The sequence below is a fragment of the Hydra vulgaris genome, chromosome 13 (genome assembly GCF_038396675.1).
Source record: "Hydra vulgaris chromosome 13, alternate assembly HydraT2T_AEP".
Classification (NCBI taxonomy): Eukaryota; Metazoa; Cnidaria; class Hydrozoa; order Anthoathecata; family Hydridae; genus Hydra; species Hydra vulgaris.
In genome coordinates, this window is record NC_088932.1 from 51,231,864 (window position 1) to 51,247,003 (window position 15,140).

Below are 15,140 nucleotides of genomic sequence, written 5' to 3' on the forward strand. Positions count from 1 at the left end.
GTCACCCAATCTTCGTTTCACTCAGCATATTCAATTACTCTTCTTCTATCATTTGATAAAGATAAAACATAATGTTTTCTTTTAACTTGTCCAGTTGTATGTATTTCATGTCTACAAATTGGACAAGGTGGTTCTGGTTGTTTCCAGAAGTGGTTATAAACAAAATTGGTAAAATAAATGCTTGTAGGGATTCAATTTAATGACAGACTTTCTATTCATAATGTATTAACAAATAACGCAGCGATCTTTCAATTCCATTACTATATTACTGTAATGCTGGTGCATACAAATGATAAATTTGATATTATTAACTTATTAAAATGTCCAATAAGCTCATATATAATGATCTTTAAGCTTACATTGAATTCGCAATTACAAATAATGCATTCTCATTTACATACACTGCGACCATTTTCTATAGACTCATGTAGAATTTAGCAGATTTACAGTGTTACAGTGGTAATAAAATTGTTCTAACGGTACTTTTGAATAAGTATATGTAGGAAAACAATGATCCATTATGCACCTGATTATTAATTGTCTTGATTGTATTAAAATAATTAAATTTTTAATAATCACGTGGCAATTTTCTATAGACGCACTAAAGTTCTTACGAGTTTTGACGAGCATATTTCTATAGACGCACTAAAGTTTTTACGAGTTTTGTTGCAAATTTCTTATATTCTGTAGTATTTTTTATTTGTGAGTCGAAATTAAGTTGAACTTAACCAAATGCCAAAAGGAAAGGTCTTTACTGTTATTGAAATAGGTCAAATATTAGCTTATCATCGAGACAAAGTTCCAAATCAAGAAATTGCTAGAAGATTGAAGAGATCAGATCACATTATTCGTAATTTCTTGAAAAATTCAACAGATTATGCAACAATCAAGAGGAAACCAAAGAAATCTAAGGTTTTAGGCCGTGAAAAACGCAGAATTGTTCGACTCGCATCAAATTCATCAAAAAGTTTGAAAACAATTAAGTCAGATTTGGGTTTAAATGTTTGCAAGAAGACGATTAGGAAAGGTCTTAAAGACAGCCCACACATTGTACGATCAAAAATGAATAAAGCACCAAATTTGAAGCCTGTTCACAAACAGAAACGGATGGAATTCGCCTACGAAAATATGGCACGGGGTTGGGAACAAGTAAGAAATTTTAGATTAAATTCTCATAAATACATAAGATGTCTAAATTGCTGAATGTTTTTGTTTTCAATACCAGGTGATTTTTTCGGATGAAAAAAAGTTTAATCTTGATGGGCCTGATGGTTTTAGTAGCTACTAGCGTGATTTGAGGATTTGAACCCAAATATTTTTCGACAAGGAATTTCGGTGGTGGATCTTTGATGGTTTGACTTGGGTTTTGTGCAACAGGAAAGTTAAATTTAGCATTTACATCTTGCAAAATGAAAAGTTCTAAATACATTGATGTGCTAAAATTATGTTTGATTCTATTTAAAAATAAATACCAACGCAAAAAGTTTGTTTTTTAACAAGACAACGCCAGCATTCACACTAGTAACAAGACTAAAGCTTGGTTTGAAGCTAAAAAATCGAGCAAATGTGGTGGCCTGCTTGCAGTCCAGATTTGAATCCTGTTGAAAATATCTGGGGAATCATTGTAAGACGTATCTATGCTGACCAGAAGCAATATAGCTCTGTGGCAGAGCTAAAAGTAGCGGTATCAGAATGCTGGGAGGATATGGAGCCAAAAGTGCTGGAAAACTTGGTGGGAAGTATGTCAAAACAAATTTATCAAGTAATTTAGCGCAAAGGAGGTCCAATCGAGTACTAAAAATTTAATGAAAACATTTTTTTTGATAGTTTTGTAAAAAAAATGTGAACTGCGTCTATAGAAAATAGTCAGCTATCTTTTGAATTTAATTCATTTATGATTAACCTCTTTTCAAATTTGATACTATTTTTTGATAATTTTCATTATTTTTTTATACTTTATTTATAATTTATTGAAATACACTATAAAAAAGAAGTTAAGTACGCTTTTAAGACATAATCCACATGCGCCTATAGAAAATGGTCACAGTGTATTACGATTTCTTAATTACAACTTTTGTTTTTCAAATTACATATTGCGATTTCTTATTTTATGTTGGGTTTCTCAATTACATTTTAAAATTTCTTAATTACATGTTGTGTTTCTTAATTACATATTGCAATTTCTAAATTACTTGTTGTATTTCTCAATTACATCTTACTTTTCTTAATTATAACTTTCAAGTTCTCAATTACATCTTGAAAAGGTGTTGAAAATTGGAAAAGAATAAAAAAAAATTAAGTGTGAAAACGAAAGGATTTAAACCCACGCGAAGCACTTTAACCACTTTGGCATGCTATAACATTATCTTCGAACACAGTTTAATAAACAGAAGACTTATTAAACATGGCAAATATTGCTGTAATAAAATTATTAAGTAAAAGTAAATTTATAACATTTGATATAATTTTTAAAAATTTACATAATTTGAAGATTATGTTAGATATTTGCATAGACTTTCGTACTCTCAAATAAAATATGAATAATGACGGATTGTGGTTTCAAAAAAACGCCAAATAAAGCTTTGTAAAATTGAAAATATTTTTATTAACACATTTATTAACAAATTACCAAAACATAACAATTTTTAATAGTTTTCAATTGTATGTCTATATTGAACTAACAGGTCATCAATTGTATGTCTATATTGAACTAACACGTCATCAATTGGATGTCTATATTGAACTAACGTCATCAATTGAATGTCTATATTGAACACGTCATCTGAATAATCTAAAAAAAGTAATCAAATTAAAAAAGGAATGAAATACTCATGCATTAACTGGAAATCACTTTATTAATTCATAATAACAAAACAAAATATTTAAAGAAAAGTATATATTTACAAAAAAATTTAACTAAATTTGCATTATCAATTACCAATTGGTAGATTAACTAACTACCAATGGGGGGGGGGAGGAGGTATGGGGGGGGGGTGGGCAGAGCTTTTGCCCTAAATTTGAGTCCACGCTCTATGTGTCTTATGAGATGTCGGCCGCTATTTGATCTGCAATAAGCCGAAAAAGCATTGTAAGATATGTCTAAAATGAAAAAAATAATAATGATAAATTAAGACATGATAAAAGAAGTAAAAACATTAAAGATTAGCACAACAAACAAATTTACCTGTTGTTGATGCTTTTTCTAGAGCAATGTTAAAAATAGTCAAAATCTGTAAGAAAAGACATTTATTGCAAAGACAATTAACTATTACACAGAATAACAAAAAAATAATATTTATCGGTTCAAACAAATTTTGCAACTTGATCAGAAAATAAAATTATTCTTACCTTGATTGTGAAACAAATTTCTTTTTAAACTATTAACTAATGATCAACTTAGCAAATTTTAAATAATTAAAGTTTAGTAAAAAAACCATATTTTAACAGTAGACAAAGTAAACATACGATAAGTGGTAGAGCATCAAAGTAGAACTAAAGAAATAAAATAACAACTAAATTTGCTATGTGATGCATATAATACTTATTGAGTTCTTGCCTAGCCTGATTTCTTTCATTTTGATGACGATTTATCTCAGCTCGTCTAACTGAGTTTCTTTCATTTTAAGAAAATCTAATAGTTTCACTTCTTAAATTTTCAGACACAATTAAGCATCAAATGAGTGTGTAAAAATGATGCGTAAAATAATAAAAGTTGAACTTTTATTTTTAGATTGAATTTTGAGTTTTCTTTCTTAAACTTATCTAAATTACAGTGTAATTAAATAAAACAGAGCATAATATAGTAATCTAATTATATTCTACTCTACTATTAGTCATATTTGAATTAGATGTTTCAAAATAATTGAGCAATGTGTAAACATAACATATTTCTATCAAGAACTTAAACTAAAGTTATAAATAAATTGATATAATCTTTTTAACCGAGTAATGTTATATTTTTAAGGTAGTTCTTATTAATTATTGATAAAATATTATAAGTATTTAATAAAAACAAAAAAAAACAATAAAAAGTAATTAAAATATTTTTTTTACAGATAAAAACTCATAAATAAAGCAAATTGATAAAATTATAAGGCCTATCTGTTCAGTAAGTACTGCTAGCATTAAACAGTGAAATGTAATCCTCCATCATAAAATCCATTTCATTACTTTGAAATGTATTTAAAGGGATCCCCAAGTGCCGAGACAAGTTGTGTTCATATTTAAGAAATTGTTTAAAAAAACACAATTGGGCTGAATTTTTTTGATTAAAACTAAGTAATTTAATTTTTAATTTAAAAACTTTATTTTTTGTTAATGGTTACAATAGTTTTAACAAGAATAAACTAATTAAAATCAACACATTTAACAATTATAGACAATACACACTCACATGAAAATCGTTAAAAACAATAAATAATAAATAAACCAAAAAAAATCAAATAAATAAATTGACTATATATATGTCCACATATATATAGTCAATTTTCGATTAATCTTTTAAAAAGTATTTAAAAACAAAAAACAAAGTACAATTTACAAAATTATAATATAAATTAAAAATAACATTAAAAATATTCAAATTCAAATTCAAATTCAAATTACAACCGTTTCATTACAGAAAAATGAGTAAATATTGTATTATAATGTCAGGATAAATAAAAATAGTAATTAAAAACGACAGATTTTACAATAATAATTTTTTGCATACCAATTTTTAATATGTTTTTTGAACACCTCAGAACTTTTAGAGGACATGGTCTTGTTATCTAGAGTGTTCCATAACGAGATGGCTCTAAATATAGTACAACATGTATCCTTACATTTGGAGCAATTTGAAGGTAGAATCATTTTTTTGCCACAACGAAGTTTAAAAGGAAGTTTTTTTGTATTGAATAAATCCTTCATAAATTGTGGATTTAGACAATTGATTGATTTAAAAACTTCCATCAAAAGAAAGCGCAAATTTCTTAAGTGGATCCTCGGACTATTATCAAAACTTAACAATTCATCAAGAGATAAGTCAAACCTTTTATGGACAATACAAAGAGCTTTTTTATGAATTTTATTTATAAGGTTGTCATAGTATTTAGAACAAAACATCCATATTAGGGGACAATAAGAAAAATTTGACATTATGAAGGCGTTAAACAACAATGTAGCTTTATTACGGGATAAAAAACTTCTTATGCGTGAAAGAGCAAAACATTTACCATTAGTTTTACTGCATAAGTATTTATTGCGTTCTCCAAAATTTAGATTCTTATTAATTGTAACACCAAGTAGTTTCACCCTATCAGAGGCAAAAACAGTTATATTACCTATTTTTAGGTATTGATTTTTTGTGTTTTTTAAACCAACTAAAAGTAATTGGAATTTATCAGGGTTGGCAACCATCGAGTTAAACTTAAACCAAGCAATGGTATTAGTTGCTTCTTTTTGCAATCGAAAAATAACCTTTTCTAGGCTGTAATCACAGGCATACAGCGTATTATCATCTGCAAAGTTGCACAATTCAGTATCTTTAATAAAGAAGAATATATCATTTATAAAGATATTAAAGAGGATGGGGCCAAGAATGGAACCTTGAGGCACTCCCGACAAAATATCAACCCAATGAGAAACAGAAGGTTCTATCCTTACCCTTTGTTTACGACCACTAATATACGATACAAGAAATTTAAGACTTTCTTTAGAAAAACCATTCGCTTCTAATTTAGCAATAAGTAGATCATACGGAATAAAATCATACGCTTTAGATAGATCCATTAATAATGTTCCAACAATACCTCCATTGTTAATGCATTCATGCCACTTATTAAGTAAAAAAATAAGTGTATGCTGAGTACTATAACCTCTACGAAAACCACACAAAAGTTTGTCAAATTTTGGCTCCATACATAACAAAATCTGTTCATAAACGATCATTTCAAAAACTTTGGAGAGAGCGGGTAGGATACTTATTGGGCGATAGTTAGCCATATCTGTTGGGTCATTTTTTTGAAGACACGGTAAAACATCCGCCATTTTTAGAAATGACGGGAATGTTCCATCTAAGATGCTATTATTGATACAATCAAGTAATGAATGCACACCATTAATTTTTAATTCACGTTTTAGTCGAAGCTCGCCGTCTCCATTTTTTTTTTTTTTTGGTTCTTGGAGTCTGTATGTTAATCGTAATTTGCAGACTTGATAATTTATTCCATGTTTAATTCATAACAGTTTCAGTAAATGACGTCATCGCAATATCTTTTTGAGATTGCGTTTTATTTTATTTTAAAGATATAAGTATTTTGTCACGCCCTCTCTTTGTTATAATCTGAGGACTGTTCAGAAAAAATCTAAATTTTGGTTCTCTTTATACTTTAATATTTTTAAGTGATCCTCTTGTGATAAAAAAGTTATTACAAGTCATCGCATTGTGAAATCTTTTGTAAACGAAAAATGAAAAATAGTCTCTCCAGAGTTTATACTGTAATTACAATTCTCTACTAATTCACTTTTAAAAGCAAACGATAGAGGTAACATGCCTAACCAAATAAGGAAACGAGCTGCTGATAGAAAAGAGCTTCAAAATGCTGCAAAGAAATGCAAATCGTTTGCTAAATATTTTAAGTAAAAAAGTTATTTTGATCTTCTTTTTATAATAATTAGTTTGATCAGCTTGATATTAACAAAATATAGATATTAACTAGATATATATATAGATACTATCTATACGTTAAATTTTTTTATGATAGTACTTTTATTATTGCTTGTTTTTTATTGTAATGTTTACGCGAGTTTTTTTAATTTTGGTATAGTTTAAGATCTGAAAGTTTATTATTAATTACTTACGTTTCAAGTGTCTTTTATTATTACTATCATTTTATTATCGACAGTTCCCAAAATGTAACCGATAAAACATTACCTGAAGTAGAAGAAAAAGAGGAAGTCATTAAAGATAATAATAATATTAACAAAAGCTTGTCAGGCGAAGTAGACCAAACTAATTTAAAAGAATGTGATTTTAAAGAAGAAGAAAAACGGTATGATGTTGACAAACTTTGCGCGGAAATCAAGAATTATCGCCACATGAAATATACAAAATGTTTACGAATAAATTAAAATAGAAGATACATTTTCAATTTCCCAAAACAATAAAACATGGTTACAAACGCGCTTGTAAAGAAGAATATTTACAAAATGGATTTGTCTACAGCAAAAGTGAAGACTACTGCATATACTGCACTTTATTTCTAAAGCAGGATAAAAAAAAGTCTTTGGGAGCTTTTGTTAACTGTGGATATAAGGAATGGCACAATGTTTTAGAGAAACAAAAACTACATATAGGCAATAGATACCATAAATAAGCTATCGAACAAGCTAATGGCATTTGTTGTCGTTTTGAAGATCCAAGACAAACTGCTGCATTATTTATTAATGTAACCAAATACTGTAATTACTTCTAGTTTAAAGCTCGCGTTTATCGCTACGGCTTTTTGTTTTTAAAGCGTGCGATTTTGTAGTTTCTTTTTGTTATATATTTACTTCTTGAATGAAAACGTTGCCTTAATATCGTTTCTGTAATTAACTTCTTAAGAGTAAAAAAGTAGTTAAACATGAAGCCCACGGAGAATTATTTGATTTAAAGATTATTATTACAGTGGTGATTATGCCAAAAGTTTATTCATTTAGATGCTAAAGATATTTTCAGATACTTGCAGCTAAGTTGTTGTTATGTTTTTTCTGTGATATGTTAATATTATAGGCGTTTTTCTATTGAAGTGATTATTGTACTAAAGACCAGGATTACAATTACTATTCTTTTTTGTTTCAACTTGCTCTATGATGTCTAATCTCACTACCAAACGACGAGTTGGTACAATGAACGTAAATACAATTATTAAAATATTTGATCAATCAAACGAACTTATGATGTAGAACTTTTAAATGAACTTATTACCTAACGAGACACTGCATCAGAAAAGTTTGACAAAATTAAAACACTCGATGGTGAGATTTCTGTTCTAATTGAAGATGTTAATGAGTTACAACTCAATGATGACACTGCTACTCAATTTATGCTAAACTTTAAGCGTGAGATTTTGAAAATTAATACTTTTTAAAAAAAATTTGATTCATTAAATAACGATTCCAGTTCTGTTGCTACATTTAAAACTAACAAGGTTAGCAATTAAACTCCCTGCATTTACGCTTGAACCACTTGATGGTAAAACAGAAAATTTCTTTTTTTGAAAGCTTTGACTGTGCTATAAACAAAAATGATGAATTATCTAATATTCAAAAAATGACTTATTTACGAAACTTAGTCCGTGGTCAAGCATTATCTGCTATTACAGGCTTATCACTTTCCAATGATAATTATATAATAGCATAAGACATCTTGAAAGATCGTTTTTCAATTAAACAAATATTGATATCTTCTCACGTGAAAAAACTTTATCTCTAGATCGTGTAGTTATCATAAACAATGTCAACTCTTTAAGAAGAATTTTAGATGTTATTGAAATCCAGGTTCGCAGTTTAGAAAATCTTGGAATTAGTTCTTCAATGTATAGTCCTTTGTTCATCCGAGTGTTGCTTGAGAAAATACCTGATGACCTTAATCTTATTATTAGTCGTAAGCTTAATGAAAATAAAACTTGGGAAATAAGAAATGTGCTCGATGTGCTGAAATCTGAATTGAGAGCACGTGAACAAAGTAACAACTCTTCTAAACCTTCTACTTTACCGTTCACAGCCAGTAAATTTCATTCTATGGGAGCATCAAATAAAAGGCGACCTACCTATTTTGAACGAAATAGTTTTCATAATGACAATTTACCCTTTACAAAGAATATTGTACTTCTATTCAACTTTCATGCATATTCTGCAATAATAACCACAAACCTCATCAATGTCAAGTTATTACAAACGTTACAGCTCGAAAGAAGGTTTTGAACAAGAAGAGGCGATGCTTTCGTTGTCTTTGTGAAGGTCACTTTAGTCATCAATGCCCTTGACCCTTTAAATGTTTTAAATTTGGTCGTCTTCACCATGTCTCAATTTGTGATAATGACAAGCGAGAGGTTTATGCAAAATCTGTTAATGAAAAATAAAATGGAAATTTAACCTCAGTTACCAGTGCTTCTCTTCCTGCAACTGAAGCTGTTTTACTGCAAACTGCATTAGTAACTGTTGAAAATGAAGACCATTCACGTTATGCAACCTTTCGACTTTTGTTTGATAATTGTTTGCAGCTCAGTTACATTTCTACTTCAGCCTGTGCCAAACTTAAATTAAAAACGATGTGCAAAAAAGAAATTCGCATCAAAACCTTTGGACATGGTAGTATCTCAGAGGTCTTAGAGAGAGTTAAGTTGTGTGTTAAAAGTATTTATGGTTATTAAATTGTCATAAAATGCTTTGTTAAAGACATTTGCTCTCCTTTAACTGGACAGCACATTGGTATTGCTTCTAGTAACAATAGTCATTTGAGAGGTCTAAGGTTAGCTGATGATAATAACTTAAATGAGACTTTATCTGTTGATATGTTGATTAAAGCTAATTTTTATTAGAAATTTATGGAAAATCAGGTCATTAGAGGAAATAGTGGTCCAGTAGCTATTAAATCAAAAGTGGGGTACATTATAAGCGGACCTATGATTGTTGAAAGTAATAGGGTAGATAATTCAGCTGTTTTATCAACACACGTTTTAAAAATTGAATCTGAATTCGTTAATAGCAAATAAGCAATTAAAAAAGAGTTTAATTTGCTATGGGATGATACAAAGATGAATATAAGTGATGAAATTCCATGTGACCAGTTTCGAAGCAATATAAAGTTTGATTGCCAAAGGTATGAAGTTGAGTTGCCATTTAAGTTAGATAATCCGGTCCTAGGTGATAATTATAATTTAAGCAAAAGTAGGTTTCTGGCATTGGAAAAAAAGTTTATGAAAAATTCAGCACTTCTAACTCATGCAGAACATTATCTAGATAAAGACCCTGAGTTTGTCAAAACATTGATTCAATTACTTCATGTAGATGATTTAAATACAAGTAGCGATTCTGTTTCTGAAGGGCTTATTTTTTATCAAAAATCGAAATTATGTTTAAAAGAAGGTGGTTTTAATCTTAGGAAATTTGAGTCAAATTCAAAAGAGTTATGCGATTTGATTCAAGAGGACAACTTTGCTTCGTGCAGTATTTTAAAAGTTTTAGGTTTGAAATGGAATAAATCAGGTTGTTTTATTTTTTCGTTTCAAGAACTTCTTTCAACTGTTAACACTAAACCAACAAAAAGAGACATTCTTAAATTTATAGCAAGTTTCTTTGACCCGTTAAAGACTTTTAAATCATGTTATTGTGAGATGTAAAACATTGTTTCAATCTATTTCGTCAGGTTAGAATTATTTTGTTTTAACTCTGCATTTGTTTAAACTGAGATAAACCAAGTTGAAGTTTTACACTGTAATGCAGTAGAATTGGCTATATATTTTTCATTAATGAAAACAATTTTCAATACATGGCTATATACTAAAAATAATTATTTGTTTTGAAAAAAAAAGTAAGTCGCTCAAATTGCTATTATGGCCCGACCTTGTTTGGAGATAATTTCGATAGATACATTTTGCGTTAATATTATTTTGTGCTATCTCCATATTTTAGTAAAAACAATTTAAACGTTTTGCGAAAAGCAAATGAATTACAACAAATTACTTTTAACTTAAGGATTTAAACGCAAATATAGAAACCTAAAACACTTCGTTGGAAAACTTAAATGGATGGGATGATATAATTAGCTTTCTTATTGCTACTTAGACAGAATTCAACTGATATTGCTTCTGGAAGGATGGCAGCTTTTAACAAGAGCTTTATTATTTAAAGAAAATCATTTCTATCTAAAAAGATTTATTGAAAATAAACAAACAAAGATTTTAATACAAATAACATGTTAATAACAGTTTGAATGAACCCTATACAACTTATACAACTTATAAAACTGAATGTTGCATAACATAACTAAAGTATATAAATAAAACAATTAAAATGAAATTTGTTTCCGGATGAAGAGTTGAAAAAAAACTACTGAAATAAGGTTTTATAGAAACAAGCATCTACAGCTGGCGTTTGCAGGAAATGCTTCAACAATAATGTGATTCAACTCGTGGAAACAAGTTAATATGGTTTTCTATACTCTCTGTTTAGTCAATTCAAAAAGTTTTTTTTTACAATGTTTCCCCCATTTTGTAGGGGCAGGAATACCAGTTTCAAGCTTATTTTTATGATAGTATGATATTTGCCTGCTGCTGATGTCTAAAGTAGACAAACACCTTACATACACGATGTTTGACATTATCAACAAAGAAATTGTAAAAATAAGTATATTTTCTTCTTGATTTGCTTACTTTATTGGTCTGAGTCATTTTTTTATCTAATCTTTCAGTAGTTTTACTAAAAAAGTGTTGCTTTTCAATCTGAGACATTCCCCACAGTCCATTAAATAATATTTTTCTCTCGTCTTCTGAAATTTTTACGGAACACTTAAACTTGCAACAATTTCCACAATCTTTTTTATTTTTAATACTTTTTGATTGCATCTGATATTTATATATTCTTTTCCTGATTGACTAAGTCGCTTTCTTTATGACAGTTTCCAGTTGTAACAGTTTGCCTTATGTTTTCTTGTTTTCCCACCGTGCGGAGGTAATCGCAGTTGAGCAGCAATTAAAGGATGCGTTGAAACATAGGGAGGGACATAGGGTTAGCTTTGTTGTGGGTAAACTAAAAATAAAAATTAAACATAAAAAAGTTATGCAATGCAAATAGATGAAAATAAGATAATTTTTTCCACATATGAAGCAATTCATTTAAATTTGAATCTTTATTTATTTAGCGTATACAACAAATAGAGCGCTCAATATATATATATATATATATATATATATATATATATATATATATATATATATATATATATATATATATATATATATTATACATATATATATATATATATATATATATATATATATATATATATATATATATATATATATATATATATTCTTAAAGAACAGAGCAATAATAAATTAGTAAAAACACTTATCTAATATTCTTCAACACTGTGTTTCACTATCAGTAGGTTCATCAGGAAGAATCTTCCTGATGAACCTACTGATGGTGAAACACAGTGTTGTAAAACACACACACACGCACACACGCACACACACACACATATATATATATATATATATATATATATATATATATATATATATATATATATATATATATATATATATATATATATATATATATATATATATATACATATATATATATATATACATATACATATATATATATATATATATATATATATATATATATATACATATATATATATATACATATACATATACATATATATATATATATATATATATATATATATATATATATATATATATATATATATATATATATATATATATATATATATGTATATATATATATATATATATATATATATATATTTATATATATATATATATATATATATTATTAGAATCTCACGGATTCTGTTATATATGTGACATACACACATAAGATAATAACATATTTCCTACTAAAATAATGTGCTGAATTTTTATTAATAACTAAAAAAAGCCGATTAACACTAGAATATATAAGAAAATACCTGTATTTTGGTTTATTACTCCAAGACATTTTTTTTTTTTTTTTTCTTTTATTACAAAATAATAAATATATACAATTTTCATTATAACAACATTAACTAAAGTAGGTTGAAAGAAGATTCATAAGGTAAAAAGGATTTAGATCAAAAGAAACTAAAAGAATTACAGGGCTTTTACACAAACATTACGTGACGAACACTTTAAATAAACACTTCTGTGTTAAAATCATATTTCATAAAATAAGGACTGGCAGTGATTTGCTAATCATATATAATAATAATTTTTGTTGTATAAAATAGGAAAATTTGCAAGAGGGAGGGAAATCTTATCTAAACATGCAATGGGCCGTAGTTTTATTTTAGCTCATATGTTTAGTTTCAGATTTCCATTCTCTACTTGACAGAAAACATTTTTAATACAAAAAAACTCACAGAAAATGTCCGCGGTGTTTCTACGGACATGATAATTATATTTTAAGGTAATAATATTCCTGATGTTCCTGATTATTACCCTGATCACTGCCATTGGGTCAATTTTTTTGTTGCTGAACATGTGGTGGCATCTACTGTTCCATATTGCACTCATGATGGTTTGAGTGAGTGTCAACAGCAGCTGCGAAGTGGGGTTTTTCTCCGATAAATTCGCCGTTTCAATCGAGAAAATCGAATTTATCGGAAAAAAGTTGTTTCGGGATGTCAAGGAGTTATATACGTGTTTAAAATACTCCCAAATTTTAACAGAAGGATGACAGTAGGCAAAGATATGGATGTTGTCCTCGATTTTACCACAAGTTTTGCATTTGTTATTTTTGTTATTTTTGACGATCTGTTGCCTTGTGCTTTTGGCTAGCAAGGCCGCAGAAGGTAAACTGTTGTGTAAAAAACGAAAGAGGATGTTTTGAGTCGGTCCGCATGCGTGGGAGGTGAAGTTTTTTTTCCAAATTTGGGTCCACGGCATCGTTGTTTTTGTTGAACTGTTCCAGAAAAGTTCTGCTGGCACGACTGTCTTTTTGTTTTTTGCTACTTCTAAGTAAAAATTTTTGGTTGTTTTTAGGAGGATGTTAAAAAGGGAACCGTTTTTGCCTAATATTTCTATTGTTGTTTTGTAGTACTGAGACGTTTTGTTGTCCCAGTGTTTTGGAAAATTGTTTTGTTTTAAAAAGTTCCAGCTTTGGTTTTGGTTCGTAAATTTTATGAGTGAACTCGCCAGCCAATACTTTGAAAAGTAGTAATAATCGTGAGCTTTGTGCTCTTCGCATTCTTTCAGTTGAAAGAGTGTTTTGAGGCGAAGTGCAAGACTTTGCTCCTTCGGTGATAAAATTCCGAGACCCCCACTTTTTACGGGTAAGAAAAGTGTCTCTCTCTTGACCGGATTGTAATTGGTCTTTTGCCACAGGTTTTCGAAAATGGCTTAGTGCAGACGTTCTATTACCCATTCGGGAACGGGCAGCACGTTTGCCAGAAACCATACTTTTGACATTGCTAACGTATTTGTCAACGTAGTCTTTCCCATAAGTGACAAAGTACGTAGCCCCAGAAACTTGAGTTTTTTCTCTATTTTGTTTAGAGTTACTAACCTGTTGAAATTGGTAGTATCGCTCAGTCTGGTGTAAAAAGTAACACCTAATATTTTGAAACCGGTGTTGTTGTTCCACTCTATGTCGTCCAATTCTGGGTGCATTTTAGGATCAAAACCCCCAAGGGCGAGACCCTTGGTTTTTGAGGCGTTAATCACTGAACCACTTGCTTTTTCAAACAGTTTTATTTTTCGAAAAAAAAGCGGACTGATTTTACGTCCCTGGCAAAAAAGTTCGAATCATCTGCGTACTGCTGTATTTTGAGGGGTTTAGGTATACCTGGTAATGGGAAACCCTCGATTCTGCTGTCCGCTCTGATCACCAAAGCGAGAGCTTCGGCTACAAAAACGTACAGCAAGAGAAAGAGGGGGTCACCCTGTCTAACTCCTCTTTCCGTAGGAAAGGAGGCTGATAGGAAACCGCAATTCAGAACAGATGCCGAAACTTCTGAATATAAGGTGTTAACAAAAGACACAAAATTTTCTCCGAGATTGAATTTTCGGAGAATCTGAAGCAGAAACGCACGATTGACTTTATCAAACGCCTTTTCTTGATCTATTGACAAAATGTAACTAGGTAGATTTTTAAATTCCGCGTAATCTATGAGATCACGGACTAAATGTAAATTTGAGAATATTGTTCTACCTGGGATTCCGCAAGTTTGATTTGGTTCTATAATTTTCCCCATTACTTTTGCAAGTCGTAGGGCCAGCGCTTTTGTGATTATTTTGTAATCAGCGCCGATTAAGGATATGGGCCTCCAGTTTTTGCATTCAGTAAGATCTCCTTGTTTGGGGATCAGTGAAACAATAGATTTTTTCATAGAGTGGCTGGTATTTTTTTCTACGAAAAGTATTTCGTAGGCAAGTTCTTTA

The 15,140-nt window shown here is 29.4% G+C and overlaps 1 long non-coding RNA gene across 1 annotated transcript; it reads left to right on the forward strand.

The window, feature by feature from the left end:
- Positions 1-512: 512 nt before the first annotated feature.
- On the forward strand, positions 513-1,887 carry LOC136090095 (uncharacterized). The gene is made up of 2 exons (XR_010643158.1): positions 513-1,149; positions 1,226-1,887. It is a non-coding gene; the product is annotated as an uncharacterized LOC136090095 (long non-coding RNA).
- Positions 1,888-15,140: the final 13,253 nt, after the last annotated feature.